General features: G+C 43.9%; 1 protein-coding gene and 1 long non-coding RNA gene across 4 annotated transcripts in view; one reads left to right on the top strand and one right to left on the bottom strand.

Annotated features, from left to right (window-relative positions):
* The window catches only part of FUT9 (fucosyltransferase 9), a 193,416-nt gene that overhangs the window by 135,228 nt on the left and 41,713 nt on the right, over positions 1-16,475 (top strand). The window lies entirely within an intron of this gene.
* LOC115467270 lies at positions 7,267-15,665 on the bottom strand. The gene is made up of 5 exons (XR_003941672.1): positions 15,655-15,665; positions 14,561-14,564; positions 10,800-10,804; positions 10,615-10,617; positions 7,267-7,349 (listed from the first exon to the last, which is right to left on the bottom strand). It is a non-coding gene; the product is annotated as an uncharacterized LOC115467270 (long non-coding RNA).

Here is a 16,475-nt window from a genome sequence, read left to right as displayed (position 1 = left end):
TTGCTGTGCTCTGTATCCATTGTTGATGGAGAGCCAGGAGGTTCTCTGGATGCAGAATGTGTGGCTCAATGGGTCTGAATGGTGCAGTCTATTGTACTTCCCTTAGGTCTCAATTGGCCTGCAGCCACTGAAGCCTGCACTGCAACCCTCATTGAAGTTATGGGGAGTGGGGTAGGGACAGAGTATGAGTGCATCAGGTTGCTGTTTTTTCTCTTTCAAAAAAGTTGGCAACTCTAGTGCCCACCCATCCAACCTGTTGGCCCACCCCAAAAATTGCCTTCTGGCTACACCACTGCCCTCAAGTCACTTCACTGGCTCCCTGTCCGCTTCCGCATTCAGTTTAAACTTCTCGTACTGACCTTTAAATGCATCCACTCTGCAGCCCCCCATTACCTCTCCGCTTTCATCTCTCCCTACATTCCTCCCCATGAACTCCGCTCGCTTGACAAATCTCTCTTGTCGTCCTCCTTCTCCTCCACTGCTAACTCCAGGCGTCGCTCCTTTTCTCTCCCGGCACCTTATGCCTGGAATAGACTTCCTGGACCTAAACGTCTAGCTCCATCTCTACCTGTTTTCAAATCTATGCTGAAAACCCACCTTTTCACTGCTGCTTTTGGCTCCTAGCCACAATTGCCCTCCCCTTGTCCCTTCCTCCCTTCTCACCCATTACTTCCCTCACCCGTAACTACTGTAAGATTGTAAATCCTGTGCTCTCAGTTTTTTCAGTCTCTGCTCAGTTCTTCTCCACACTTGCAACTCACAAAAAGAGGTCTCAAAATCTCAGTGCTAAATTTGCTTATCCCACAAGGTTATACAAATCAATTCTTCCACTGTGGTTCCTGGTGGACTTGTGAAAATTGTATGGGGTCCTTTTACTATGGTGCGTTGAAAAACAGCCTGCAGTAGTGTAGGCGTGGGTTTTGGGAGCGCACAGGTCCATTTTTCAACGCGCCAGTAAAAGAGGCCTTTTTTTAAAAAATTTTTGCCGAAAATGGACGTGCGGCAAAATCAAAATTGCTGCCTGTCCATTTTGGGTCTGTGACCTTAACCACCAGCCATTGACCTAGTGGTGAAGACTCACGCGGTAACCAGATGGTAATGACCAATGTGTGTCAAATGCCACTTGGCGCACATCCGATTCGCATGCCCGAAAATAAAAAATTATTTTCTGACGCACGTAATGGATGCGCGCCAAAAATGAAATTAACACAAGAGTCACACGCTGGGCGGTAACTCCATTTTGGCGCATGTCGGGCACTTGTAGATTCTTACGTGGTTTAGTAAGAGGGCCCTATTAGAGATGTGCTGATAGCACTGCTCTACCAGCATAAAACATGCATTTGAAATCTTATCGCTTAGGGGTCCTTTTACTACGGCGCACTGAAAAATGGCCTACGCTGGTGTAGGCATGTGTATTGGATGTGCGCAGGTTCATTTTTGGCAAAAATGGACGTGCAGCAAAATAAAAAATTGGTGCGTGTCCATTTTGGACCTGAGAACTTACTGCCACCCATTGACTTAGCAGTAAGGTCTCACGCGTTAACCGGGCAGTAATTGTCAGCGTGCACACACTGCCAATTACCGCCCAGTTAGCGCCACATGGTAGAAAATAAAAAATATTTTCTGACGTGCATATCGGGCAAGCGTAAACATTAGAATTATTGCTTGGGGCATGCAGAAGCTGGGTAGTAGTTCTAATTTTATACGCTTTGTACGCTTATAGTTGCCTACATGCCTTAGTATAAGGGTCTTTTGGTTTCTACATGGACCATGTTTCTTGTGAATTTGACGCTTGGGACATGCTCCCATTCCACTCAGGGGTATACTTTGGGTTATGCCTCCCCCTGGTACAGCTAAAAAAAAAGTTGATGACGAGTTGGATGATGTTACCACTGATTGGTTACTACCTCGTATATATTACTCCCTCAGACCCACTGTCTAAGGAATCACTAGAAGAATTCAGGAAGGTATGGCTACAAAGAAATCACAGGGTAGCTCATGGTGTAGTTGATGTCTTTGTTACGTTATTTTTCTGTGCACGTCAGTGTACGGATGCTGTGCATTTGAGACGAGTCAGACTGTGTAAGTTTCTTTCTTATCTGTTCACCATTCACAGACGCTCTAGTACTTTCAGAAATCGCAATACTTATATACTACAGGGACTCCTGAAGCAGACCTCTGGCCAAAACACGATTCGTGTCGAGTCCAGTATTTTTTGTGAAATAAACTTCTGATATGAACTTGTTGAGTCCGTTGGGATGTTTTATCATCATCTTCATTGTCTCCTTTGCTGTGCTTGCTGGCCTGTTTTTACCTGTGCAAAGGTTCCTTGTTCTTCTGCGCTTGTTGGCTCATTTCGGTATACCCACTTAGGCCTGCCGTTGAGATGGCATTTTTGGAGCACCTAAATGATGTCGATTTACACTACTGTTCTATAGTGAAATCTTGGCAGCCAGATTCCATTAAAGAATTAGTGCTCTGCATTCAGCATCTAGGAACATAAATTGTGATGCCCATTCATACAATTGTCTGAATTTGCTTTTTTTCTGCACATAATCATTTTTATGAATCCACTAGTAAAAAAGGCCCGTTTCTGTAGGCAAGGAAACTGGCCTTAGGCAGGCAATTTCCTCCCCCCCCCCCCCCCCCGTGCTACTGCCCCTTCGAACCCCCCCCTTCCGCGAACCTGTCGTTCCCCCCCCCCCCCCCCCCCGGAACACCAAAAATTTTGTTGTGCTACCTTCCCTTCCCGTAGGTTCTTCAATCATCTTCTTAGAAAGTTTAACTCCGTGCGTCAGACGCACGGAGTTAAACTTTCTAAGAAGATGATTGAAGAACCTACGGGAAGGTAGCACAACAACGGCGGCGGCGGCAGTTTTCGGCGTTCCGGGGGGGGGGGATCGACAGGTTCGCGGAAGGGGGTGGGTTTCGAGGAGGCCATAGCGCGGGGGGGGGGGGGGGGTGACAGCTGATTCCGAGGCAGTAGTAGGGAAACTCCTCCCCTTGCCTTGGAATCAGTTGTGATGACGTCAGTGACGTCCGTGCGTGTCTGCCTCGCAGACCACTTGCAGCCAGGGAGCCACGGTCCCAAGCATGGAACGTTGGAGGTGAGAATTATTATATAGGATTGGTACTTTAGTACATTTTCCTCATTGTGTGGTTTCATAAATCCCGGCTAATCTCTGGCTTTCCTTTCACTTCTTGTAATGGCAAGGCAAATGTTCTATAAACAGAATATAAATTTTTTTGTCTATATGAATAATTCATGTCTAATCCTTTGTCTACAACACAAAAAAATAATTTATAGTTCAATTTGTACAGAGCTTTGGAATCAATGCTGTTACAATGGTGCTGGTCTGTTTTGGCAGGACCACCCAAAGTTAAATGTCACAAATCATGTGGAATAGCTGGAGTGAGGCTTGCCCACATCCTGTAGTTTTTTTTTTTTATTATTAAACCATTATGAGAGCTAAGATTTAAATTTATCAAGGTTTACCATAAAAAGCTGCAGAAATTTGGTTCTTACATTTATACTTTTCAGAATGTATCATAACGAGAATAATTTTGAACAGATCATGTGGGTGAAGAAATGGACATTTAAAGCCATATTAATTTTTTTTTAATGTTTGGTGAGTGCAGAGCCTTTTATAAAAATATGTTTAGCATTCCTGAAAATGTATGTGTATGGGGTACAATGCACAAGAGCGTAGGCAAGTTTGTAAAGGCAGACACACAAAAAGGAGCAGCTCCTCAAAGGGAGCTTTCCTCAGAACATTCAACCTTGTTCCAGGGAGGGCGAGGGTGTCTTTAGCGTTAGCGCGCGCTAATTTTTAGCACATGCTAAAAATGCTAGCGCACCTTAGTAAACAGGGCCCTTAGAGAGGTTAGTAAATCTAAACTACCATGCACTCCAGCAAACCCCAGTTTCAAATGACGATTCATTCAGGGTTAAATGCTGATGGGTAAAAATTGTAAGATACAAAAATATTATCATTATATAGTATGAATTTTTTTTTTATTTTGTTACATTTGTACCCCGTGCTTTCCCACTCATGGCAGGCTCAATGCGGCTTGCATATTATATATAGGTACTTATTTGTACCTGGGGCAATGGAGGGTTAGGTGACTTGCCCAGAGTCACAGCAGGGGCGTAGACAGACCTGCCATTTTGGGTGGGCCCAGAGTTAACCTGGGTGGGCCCTTCTCACCCCCAACGCTACCCATGTACATATATACAATATAGTGTTGTTGTTTTTCTTTATGACCCGTCTGCCCGTTTTTCTGTGACCCCTCTCCCCCGGTCCTACCTCAGAGCCGTTGTCCGTCGCAATTCCTATAGGCGTCCTGCGCCGGCCCTGCAGGCTTCTCTATCCCACATTCCCACCAAAAAAACAAGAAGTGACATCATTGAGGGCGGGACATAATAGAGAGAAGCCTACAGAGCCGTTGCAGGATGCTGCCGGCAGTAGCTCTGAGGTAGACTGGGAGGAGGGTAGAGAGACAGGCAGATGCCAGGCCACAAGTGAAGAGGGAGAGAGAGTAGTGAGGTGCTGCCACTGAAGAATTTTGGGGGCCTCCTCATGGGCTGCTGACTGGGTGGGCCTGAGGCAAGAATGGGTGGGCCTGTGCCCACTCAGGCCCACCCTTAGCTACACCACTGAGTCACAGGGAGCTGCGTACGCCTTGTAGCGCTATAGAAATGCTAAATAGTAGTAGTAGTAGTAGTAATGTGCCAGAAAATAAATATATTTTCTGATGCACATTATCAGACGTGTGCCAAAAATGAAATTACCGCAAGGACCACATGGTAACTGGGTGATAACTCAGAATTGGCGCATGTATTGCCAGACACCAGACAAAGAAACTTATTCCAGAACTGCACAAAACTGAACTCTCTATACTTGACTGCTTCATTTACTTTGTCACTAATGAACTTTAACGAAATACCACTTTATTTCTCATTCCGGAAATGGCGATCGCCATTACGGCATAATGTAAGCCACATTGAGCCTGCAAATAGGTGGGGAAATGTGGGATACAAATGCAACAAATAAATAAATAATATTGGGCCAGATATAAGGCACCTAAAAAATCTGCGTGGTAAACATTTCCAGCTGAGCGTATTCTATAAGTGGTACCTAGGTTTAGGCACTGTGTATAGAATATGCTTAGTTGATATCCCAGCATCAAAAACTATGCGTCTCCATTTACAGCAACGAAAACGTGGCATAAATCTCAGCGCTTGGACGCGCATAGACCATTACCGCATGGATCTCTACTGCTAAGTCAATGGCTGGCGGTAAGGTCTCAGACCCAAAATGGATGCGTGGCAATTTTCATTTTGCCGCACGTCATCCCCCCCCCCCCCCCCCAAAAAAGGCCATTTTTTTTACAGGTGCGCTGAAAAATGATTCTGCGTGCACTGAAAACATGCACCTACACTACTGCAGCCCATTTTTCAGCGAGCCTTTGTAAAAGGACCCCTAGGTGCACCAGTGGCGTAGCAAGAGCGGGGCGGTGGGGGGTGGTCCGCCCTGGGTGTCAACAGGTGGGGAGGGTGCTCTGCTGGCGAGTCCCTACCAGCTCCATCCACCTGGCAGCTGTGTGGTGCGGCGCCTCGAGTCTGCGCTGCTGTAAGAGAAAAAAATCGCCTCGTCAGCCCTTCCCTCACTCTCTGTCCCGCCCTCGAGGAAATAGGACGTTGCATCAGAGGGCGGGACACAGTGAGGGAAGGGCCTACGAGGCGATTTTCTTCTTCTATGGCAGCGCAGAGTCGCGTGAGGCGTTGGGTAGACGGAGCTGGTAGACAGGTGGGGACTGGGTCGGGGGGGGTGTTGCCGTGTCATGCCGGGGGGGGGGGGGGGGCCGTGTTGCCCTGCAGCCGGGGGGGGTGCGCGCAGCAGCGATCTGCCCCGGGTGGCAGTGAACCACAGAATGCCACTGAGGTGCACTTTTGGGAGGAAATTCTATATATGGAACCAAAAATATTGGCACTGAAAAAAAAAAACCCACACTTGGCACTAGTCTATAAACCTCGCCTAGAATTAGGCGCAGTTTATAGAATATGCGAACGCCTGTCCCCACGACTAAAATTTAGGTGCAGTTGTTTACACCAACTAAAATGTAGTGTAAATGCCCCTGCCTAACTTAAGTGCGGATTAGGCATATCCTATAAAATTGCATGTAATTTTTTAGGAATGCCCATGCCCCTCCCATGGCCATGCCCCCCATTGAGATCCGTGCTTTAGAATTTACATGCACCCCTTTACAGAATACACTTAACATAGTAACAAGTTACTATTTTAAGTGTATTCTGTAAAGGGGTGCATGTAAATTCTAAAGCACGGATCTCAATGGGGGGCATGGCCATGGGAGGGGCATGGGCATTCCTAAAAAATTACATGATTGAAAAATTACAAATTAAAGAATCAAAGTGAATGGGCTGTGTCGGCATTAGCATAGGGCAGCTGTTAGCACGGCTTAGTAAACAGGGAGGTTAGAAAGTTGCACTCATAAATTCTAATTTGTGCCAATTAGTGCTGAAAATAGCTTATTATTGCCCAATTATTGGTTCAAATTGGCTTATTAATCAATTAAAGCTGTGTGCGCAATTCGGCTGCACTGTCAAATTTGTGCAGACAACTTTAGTCGCCATATATAGAATTTCCCTCCTTTAGGCACCATCTTATAGAATTGTCTTTTAAGTTTGATATGGGGGCTGGGCTATTTATAGCTATTCTGTATGCTGTTTTTGATTCTTTAATTTGTAATTTTTCAATCTGTATTTTATATTTCTTATCTTTCCATTACTTTTTATTCTTTAATTTTTAGGGCAGCATTTGATTAAAATGTGTAATAGCGTTCTTCATTCCTCCTGGGAGCATCGGGCCACGGTAAATTAAAGTGTGGTGAAAGGCCACCTTTTTACCGAACCTTAATTACAACCCTCATAAATCATTTTTCTTGTGACATCTCACAGTAAACTTTAATATATTAAAATGTGTCAAATTTGTTTACTGCCTAACAAAGGCCTGCATTTCATTTATAGAGTGTCTTCTGGGTTTATTTTCAGTATTTCTGCAAAACATGACAAACTTTAATCAACTTCAATTAAAACTTTAATCACAATTAAGCATGTGATTAAACGTATGGTTTTTTTTTTTTTTTTTTTTTTCCCACTGCTGCTGCTTGGCCCTGATGCTCAAAACTTCAGCACTGTTCCAAATAGTGCCGTAAAATACCACCGGAACAGCGCAGAAAAACAACAGCCTAATGCTCAATGCTAATGAGATGCAAATATAGGTGCGCGCATAGCATTGAGCATTTGGGAGTTTGGCAGAAGGATTGTGCTTGGCGCATTAACAGAAGAGTTCTGAGTTAAGCCGGTGGTTTGGGAGGCGGGGCTGGTGGTTGGGAGGCGGGGATAGTGCTGGGCAGACTTATACGGTCTGTGCCCTGAAGAACACAGGTACAAATCAAAGTAGGGTATACACAAAATTTGCACATATGAGTTATCTTGTTGGGCAGACTGGATGGACCGTGCAGGTCTTTTTCTGCCGTCATCTACTATGTTACTATCCTGCTTATAATCGAACGAGAATAACGCCCAAGTTCCGACCTAAATCGGGAGATGGGCGTTCTTCTCACAAAAACAAATAAAGCGGCATAATCGAAAGCCGAACTTTGGACGCTTTCAACTGCACTCCGTCGCGGATGCGGACAAAGTTGACGGGGGAGTGTCGGAGGCGTGGTGAAGGCGGAACTGGGGCGTGGTTATCACCCGAACAGAGATGGGCGCCCTTCGCCGATAATGGATGCGTTTGTAGCTAGAATTTAGGGCACTTTTCCTGGACCCTGTTTTTTGACGAATAAGGCCCCAAAAAGTGCCCTAAATGACCAGATGACCCCCAGAGGGAGTCGGGGATGACCTCCCCTGACTCCCCCAGTGGTCACTAACCCCCTCCCACCACAACAAATGATGTTTCACAACTTTTTACTTTCACCCTCAAATGTCATACCCTCCTCCCAAGCAGCAGTATGCAGGTCCCTGGAACAGTTGTTAGGGGGTGCAGAGGACGTCAGGCAGGTGGACCCAGGCCCATCCCCCCCCTACCTGTTACAATTGTGCTGCTTAATGCTACTAGTCGTCCAACCCCCCCCCAAACCCCCTGTACCCACATGTAGGTGCCCCCCTTCACCGCTTAGGGCTATAGTACTGGTGTAGACTTGTGGGCAGTGGGTTTTGAGGGGGATTTGGGGGGCTCAACACCCAAGGGAAGGGTGCTATGCACCTGGGAGCTCTTTTACCTTTTTTTTGTTTTTGTAAAAGTGCCCCCTAGGGTGCCCGGTTGGTGTCCTGGCATGTGAGGGGGACCAGTGCACTATGAATCCTGGCCCCTCCCACGAACAAATGCCTTGCATTTATTCGTTTTTGAGCTGGGCGATTTCATTTTCCATTATCGGTGAAAAGCAAAAACGCCCAGCTCACACCTTGGCGAATAAAGCATGGGCGTCTATTTTTTTTAATAAATACGGTTCACTCCGCCCCTTCACGGACCCGTTCTCGGAGATTAACGCCCATGGAGATAGGCGTTTCTGGTCGATTATGCCCCTCTATGTATGTTACCTGGGCGTGTGCACCTAGTAAAACCTAAATGTGAAACACACATTGGCGTCTGTTTTCTGTTGGCTAAATATAAGCATTTTAATTTTTTTTTTTTTTTTTTAGCAGGAAACAGACACCAAAGTGTGCTTTCACTGGGAGTTTTTAAATTTATTTTGTTAGCCTGGATGCTTTAAATTTAGACACAGGAAAGAGATGCCAATATGTGGGGTCTGCTGTTTCTCACAACCAACACTTAAGGGCTTGCACAGGCTTCCTTCTGCTTCCAAACACAATCAAAACCTGCAGAAGGAATCATGAGAGAGGCATGAGGGTCATGGTTAATCCTCTTTTTCAACACCCTAACACCTTCTCCGACCTGGCTTTATTTTTTCCAGTGGTAAGGCAGTTTTGTTCCAGGTGCTCTTTGCTTGACAATATTTGCATGCTGTCTGCACCAAGGCCTGGCACACTCATTGTTTGCCGCACTAGACCCCTGTGAACATTCTGCACAGGTAAATGCGGGTGCTAGTAAGGCGCGCATGGCCTCAGCACCCGTGTTTACTTTTGAGCATCAGGGCCCTTGTGACTCTGGGCAAGTCACTTTTGCCATGCTAGCGATTCCCAGGTGGCTTCCTCTCATTTACCACACAGGAATCACTAGCGTGGCTTTGTAAAAGAAGCCTTAACCCTCCATTGCCCAGAGTCACAAGGAGCGTAGTGTGAGAAAATAAATAAATAATATATCTTTAATGACACAATTACACATTTTATTCAAAATGCAGCCCTAATCTAAGAAATATAAAAATACAAATTGAAAAATTACAAATTAAAGAATCTAAAACAGCTTACAGAATAACGGCCTTACGGTTTTTACAGCCTACTTCAGAAAAGCAAGCCTAATTTAAATGTCTATAAAGATTCCAAAGATGCAAAAATGCTTCCTAGAATACCTAAGCAGTAAAACAATGCTACTTGCAGCATCCAGTTCTGTTGCCTGCTTTTAAATGGAATGCTTTCTATTTACATACAGCCAATGAAATGTAGGACTCTGAATCACATGAATGCGCTCTATAATTATTGAATTAATTCTAATCCCTGATTTATTTCACTATAAAAAATAGTTTCCAATCAATTTAACTAATTAAACCATATGGTTCTAACGTAATTAAATTGTAAATCCCATTTTTCTGCTCCAGTTGCAGAAGAATTTTGCCATGACTTCTTCCACTATCATTTCTAGGGACTAAATTAATGACGAAGCAGAATTCATGTCCATATTCCAAACAGTGTGAAACCAATGGTATTTCTATTCTTCCCTTAATGCTCATAAAAGTTCCAGTTTTTACGTTTTGGGGTCCTTTTACCAAACTGCAAGGGGCCGGGCTGGTTTTTTTTCTTCAGCCGGTAAAAGCCCCCAAAAATGGTCACGCGGTGAGATAACTCTTACTGCATGTCCATTCGGCGGGGTGCCTTTACCACCACCCATTGAGGTGGCTATAAGGGCTCCTGCACTAACCTAGCGGTAACTGGGCAGCACGCGATAATGCCTGATATGCACTGGGTTATCCTGCACACTTTTTGTAGTGAAACTGACCAAATGTGCCCCCCCACCTCAGGCTCTGGCCCCCTCCCATTGTGAGGTCCGGCTATGCCCCTGGTGGAGAATCATGTTTGTGTTGGGAAAGGGGAGACGTTTGTACGAATGCCAGCCTGAGATCAAGTATGCATTATAACATTATATCAAGAACGGGGAGATTAAATGGGCTTGAAGTCATTATCTGCTATTATTTTCTCAGTTCATTGCCCCAGTATCTTGTCCTTTCTCTCCAACACACATGTTCAGTAGCCTAGATATTTGCCACTTTTAGCATGATAAATGATATGCTCTATGCCTAATTGATAGTCTACTATGCTAATTGTTTAAAGTTCAAGTGAAACGTCATTTGTTTTTTTTATTGATAATGAAAAATGTCAAAAAAATGTGAGCTGGAACATTGTTCATATTTTACATTCTGATGTTCTTTCATTTGGATTTTTTTTTTCTCCATTCAATCAATCAAAGATTAAGATATGTTTTAGAAGAATTCAATATATAAATCATTACTGCTACTATCTTCTTTCATCATTACCATTCTTTAGGTTACTTTTCTGCCATTTTACAGAGATGGCCCTGACTTTACTGCTGAAGGTACACTGGTGCTGAAGTTTTTACCACTCTTTGGACTGTTTTAGGAGCCCTGTTGCTAAGCTGAGTTAAACAGTAATGGAGGAGTGGTCTAGTGGTTAGGGTGGTGGACTTTAGTCCTGAGGAACTGAGTTGGACTCCCACTTGAGGCACAGGCAGCTCCTTGTGACTCTGGGCAAGTCACTTAACCCTCCATTGCCCCACGTAAGCCGCATTGAGCCTGCAATGAGTGGGAAAGTGCAGGGTACAAATGTAACAAAAATAAAATTCTTAATGAAGGAAAAATGGCCTAATGCAGGATATACTAAAGTGGTCTGCATCAATTTTGCCATCTACACTGCACTAAGCACGCAGGGCCCAATATTCAAATTTATTTAACCAGCCTAGTGGCTCAGCATCTCTTCATAGGGTCTTCCCTCAATTAACTATTAGTGCTGTTTTTAATGCTGTGACAAACAAACTCAAAAAGTGCCAAAATTATATACGTGTTATAAATAAATAAAGAACTCTAAAAGAACTTATCTTGAGTTCTAGTCCATGTCTCTCGCTGGTGTGATCCACTTAGGCTTCCCCTAAATTGCGCCCGACGCCGCGGGTTTCAAAACTTGCATCAGGGACTCGGGTTAAAGACTACCTTAGATTCACAGCGGTATATAAGCGTAGACATCCGTAAACACTAGGCAGAAATTTATGAGATTGCCTTTTAGTGGTATCGTCCGAGGGTTCCCAAAAATGAGTCAATTTATGAAGGCATTGAAATAAGATACATGGATGTTTGAGTTTTGCAATCATTTAGGCGAATGTATTTCCTGCAAGTAGACTGTGGACATTCTCATAGTTCTTATCTTTGGATATGTGAAGTGCTAGTGGAATAGCAACATTCCATGTAGAATGTCCAATAGTAGCAACATTCCATTTAGAATCTCCAATAGAATCTATTTTATTTTTGTTACATTTGTACCCCGCGCTTTCCCACTCATGGCAGGCTCAATGCGGCTTACATGGGGCAATGGAGGGTTAAGTGACTTGCCCAGAGTGTCACAAGGAGCTGCCTGTGCCTGAAGTGGGAATTGAACTCAGTTCCTCAGGACCAAAGTCCACCACCCTAACCACTAGCCCACTCCTCCACTCATAGCTATTGGTAGATGGTTTGAGAATTCTATGGTCAGAGGGTCTCCCTATATTGGGTCCCTCTGGTTTACAGATGTTCCTAGTCAGAGGTGTCCTGGTTCAGCGCCATAGGACCTAGGGGCTTGGATAGGAGGATCTGGGGGTGTGTTGGTTTGCAGCGTAGGGATGCCATCCCTAGATGTCTACAGCTTTGGGATCCCATATCTTGTGGCCGCTTTTTTAACTTTCCATTGACTTTCACTGAAAACCAGTGGGAAGTTAAAACTTTGTTTCACCTTCAAAAGTGAAGTTTCAACAATATATAATAAGTTTCAAAAAAAGTGTGCCCATTTTGGTGCATGAGAAGGAATTCTGTATGCAGTGTAGTAGCACAGTGTTATATCAGTCTGAGAGTCAGATAAACAGTGTCCCCAATGTTCGGTCGAATTCCTGGTTATACTGCAAAAAAAAAAAAAAAAAATCCACACATGCAACAGTGGACAACACTGAAAACACAATTTAAACTACTACAATGGGCACACAAAGGCAGTGAACATACAGGACTAAATTCTACAAATGGCATCTAAAAAATCAGCCTAAAAAGTATATACAAGGGGAAAGGGACACTCCACAATAAATCACCAATAGAAAATAGAAGTTCATCAAACTTGGCTAAATATCTTGAAAAAGAATATCTTAAAATCTATATACTATTTTTCATGGCACTGCGGCAGCGAGTGGAGGAGTGGCCTAGTGGTTACGGTGGTGGACTTTGGTCCTGAGGAACTGAGTTTGATTCCCGGCACAGGCAGCTCCTTGTGACTCTGGGCAAGTCACTTAACCCTCTATTGCCTGCCATGAGTGGGAAAACACGGGGTACAAAAATAAAAAAAATATCATACAAAGTGAATCAGGCTATTGGATCTCTTATAGCACACAGCTATTTCAGATCCGGAGCACTCTCAGCAATGTTAATCATCTGCCTAAAAAATACTAATATTATTTTATTTTATTGTTTTAAACTTTTATGTTTAATCATTTTTTATTACATAAAGAAATATGACATTACAATAACGCAATTATCACAAACTTGTTTTTATCAACATCCCTCCCAACCCCTTTCCCTTCCCCCCCTATCCCTCCATCTTATCTCTATACCCCCCTCCCCCCCCCCATCCCTCCCACTCCTCTTGTTCAACCTTTAGGGTACCATTAATAATTTACAAGTCTACTCCTGGCAGTCGGGGACATTGTATTAAGGAACGGGCTCCAGATGTTTTGGAATTGTAGTCCAGCTTTGGATTTGAAGTCTACTATTCCCAGTCTTTCAAACCGCAACAGTGTTATCATACGTGTCCGCCACTGGGAGTAAGTGGGATCTTGTCGGGACACCCATTCTGCCAATATCACTTGCTTAGCAACTATGATAGACTTATGGACAAAAGCTGTAAACCCCGCCGGGACAGGATGTATAAGTTTCGGACGCCCCAGTAGCAGCGCAGGATCATATTTCCACTCTGCCTTCCAGGTTTTTGAAGTGCAATGAATCAAGTTTGTCCAAAAGCGAACTAGGTCTCTACAAGTCCAGAGCATATGTCCCAGTGTGGCTCCAGCTCCTCCACACTTAGGGCACTCCCCCCAGGGGGAGAGTCCTATGTGGAAGGCTCTTCTCGGGGAAATGTATAAACGGAGCGCCACTTTATATTGTGTTTCCCAATGCGAGGTTAAAGTAGACTGTTTGCATATCGTTAGGATGTGTGTTTTAAACTGAGAGACCGTCAGATCTATTGGTATGTCCTGCTGCCACATGCCCAACAGCTTAGCATCTAGTTCTTCAGCAGTGTCTCTGATATGTCTGTGATGAAATTTAAGTGGGACCCCTTGTTGTGCCGCCAGAGAGAAGGCCGAAGCCAGCTCCTCCTGAACATCCTCTGCCAGGTCCTCCCAGGGCAAGGACTGTACATAGTGTCTCAGCTGGAAGTTTTAAACTTTTAAACATCAAACAGCAATGTAAAGGCAAATCTGGACCCCCCCCCCCCCCAAAAAAAAAAAATTTGTAAATGAGCAAGAATGTCCTTTACAGCACTTTGATCCTCTTGATTCAGCAAAATATTTGGATTGCTGGCTGCTGATTTGCACCCAGGACCCCTACAATCACTAGGAATCACTGAGCCCACCTCCACGCCACAATTTATTTTATTTATTTATTCAGAACATTTATACCCCGCTTTATACCCCTCAAAGAGGGTTACAAAGAAACAATCAAACTACCACCCCAGAGACGCCATACCCCTAGCAATCTTGCATGAACAGGACAAAATACACAGGGCAGCCATTGGGCCCCATCACACCAATGGCCACAGATTGTCCAAGTCCCCATCACAGGAACATCCATTCCAGTAGGAACCAGATAGACTGGAACTCCATCCATAGGCTGTACCACAAGCTTCTTATTCATCAGGCAACAGTAATCTTCATCTTGGAACTGGTTATCATCTCCAGAAGACAGCATCTCCTCCCTCCTTCAACACAGTCATCTACCATCTCTATTTCAACAAGGGCTCATTCTTCATCACTTGAGCCTTTCTCCTCTGTAATAGGCTGATACTTTTTCCATGTGGGTCTCCAGTAGCCTCCACAATCGTGTCCTCAAGAGCAACCGGGCTCAACTTTAGGATCCCCTGATCTTCTGACACATCCACAACTGGGAATAGGAAGAAGAATATAAGCCTCTAGGATTCCCTTGGACAGCCCTTCTTTCTTATGAGGCTCTTGACAATTGTCGTATCTGTGGCACCTTACTCCTGGCTTTAAACTCCTACCTTTGAGCGACTCTTTTACATGCTGGGCCACCTTCATTCAAGGCTCTGTCCATGTTCACAAGAGAAAGGCCTTGGCGGGTCAACTGACTTTTTACTTTTAAGTCATTGCGCCCCTGACATGGGGCCTTGCTCAAAAGCGCCTTTGTTCATGGATGGATGGATTCCCAATGTCTGAACCTTGTACCCCATTCCTTCTGTAGTACCCTCTTCCAGGCTACTTGATTCTCCTCAGGAGATTTCACATTCCTTTGGCCAGGGATTACTTTCACAGTCACTAGTCATAGGCTCTTTCCCACCTTTGCCCAGTGTATGTATACCCTGGTCCCGAGATGCAGGGTAAAACTGAACCACAAAATTTAGAGGGCAGCCACTCCTTAAGAATTCCACTGTGGTGCTCTTTACCAGCCTCTCAGAATTATACTCCTGTATTAACTCCTTCCACAACTCTGGAGTGTTGGATGAGTCAACCATTTTATTATCGGCCAGGCTACTCCTCTCACAATCTGCCTCCTTCAGCCTCTCCAGGGCTTCATCAAGCTGTTCCTCTAAACCTCAGGCTTGTTCCTTCATGGAATCCCTTGCTTGAGAGGTTTCTTCAAGTTGGTTAACCAAGTTCTCCTTTTTTTACGTAGCATCCTTTAGATAGTCCTCCAGTGTCCTCAGCTGTACAGTAACTAAGTAATGTAACTAGCTACTATACTTTACTAAAAGTAGCAAATGTTATCCTGTGCTTCTTTACAAGTAAAAGTGACAAAACCTTTACTTGTAAAGAATCACAGGATAGCATTTCTTACTTTTACTGAAGTAATAATTTCACCAATTTTTACTACTTTTACTCAGTTACATCTGATGCTTGTAGTTAAAAGTAAAACTGAAGCACGATATAAATGATGATTCCTCAGTAAACCAAATGAAACAGCAAAACCAGGAACAGGATTTTGCTGTTGTAAACCTCGTCACGCAAACAGTAGATCATCTCATCTTAAATTTTGCTGTTCAGTGAATATAGCCTAGAACAGTGGAGTTGCCTGTGTTTGCTGAACTGGTTACTGGTCTCCAGCCAAATAGAACAATGATAAGTTGGGTCACTTTGAAGTGAAGGCGAAGCTGAAGCTGGTAGAAATTCTTGGTGAACAGACACATGTCTCTACCACAACAGACCTCTGGTCATCCCACAGAAAATTTTACTTTGAAATGACTCTCAACTGGATCAACAGTCTTTAGAGAGGATGTCTGCTTGTCTGGCATCAAGGGTTGCCAAACATTTGATGTTTTTGCATCAGTTCTCAAAGATATTCAAACAGTTTGCCATCAGACAAAACAATTGTTAGAATAAAAACAAACAATGATTCCATATTTCTGAATTCTTTCTTGGTAATTGGACAGCTTGACAATGTTAATGAAGATAAATATGAAGATTCAAGTGATGAATTAGACAGCACTACTTCTAATGCAGATGATAACGATAACAACGATAAAGTACTCATTGCTATATGCAAGTCAAGTGTTCCAGACAGAGATTCCCTTGATCAATACCTACAGACCAAATCAGGAGACATCAGTAATATTGCAGCCTGTTCTGATTTGAAGGAACATTTGATCATTTATTTATTTTATTTTTATTATTTTATTGCATTTGTATCCCACATTATCCCACCTCTTTGCAGGCTCAATGTGGCTTACATTTTATCATGGATACTGGAAATAGAAGTGAGTATACATTTGGTTTACAGAGGGTTTTGTGTTACATGGT

Source organism: Microcaecilia unicolor, chromosome 3 (assembly GCF_901765095.1).
Source record: "Microcaecilia unicolor chromosome 3, aMicUni1.1, whole genome shotgun sequence".
NCBI lineage: Eukaryota > Metazoa > Chordata > Amphibia > Gymnophiona > Siphonopidae > Microcaecilia > Microcaecilia unicolor.
This window is presented reverse-complemented; position numbering and strand designations above follow the sequence as displayed.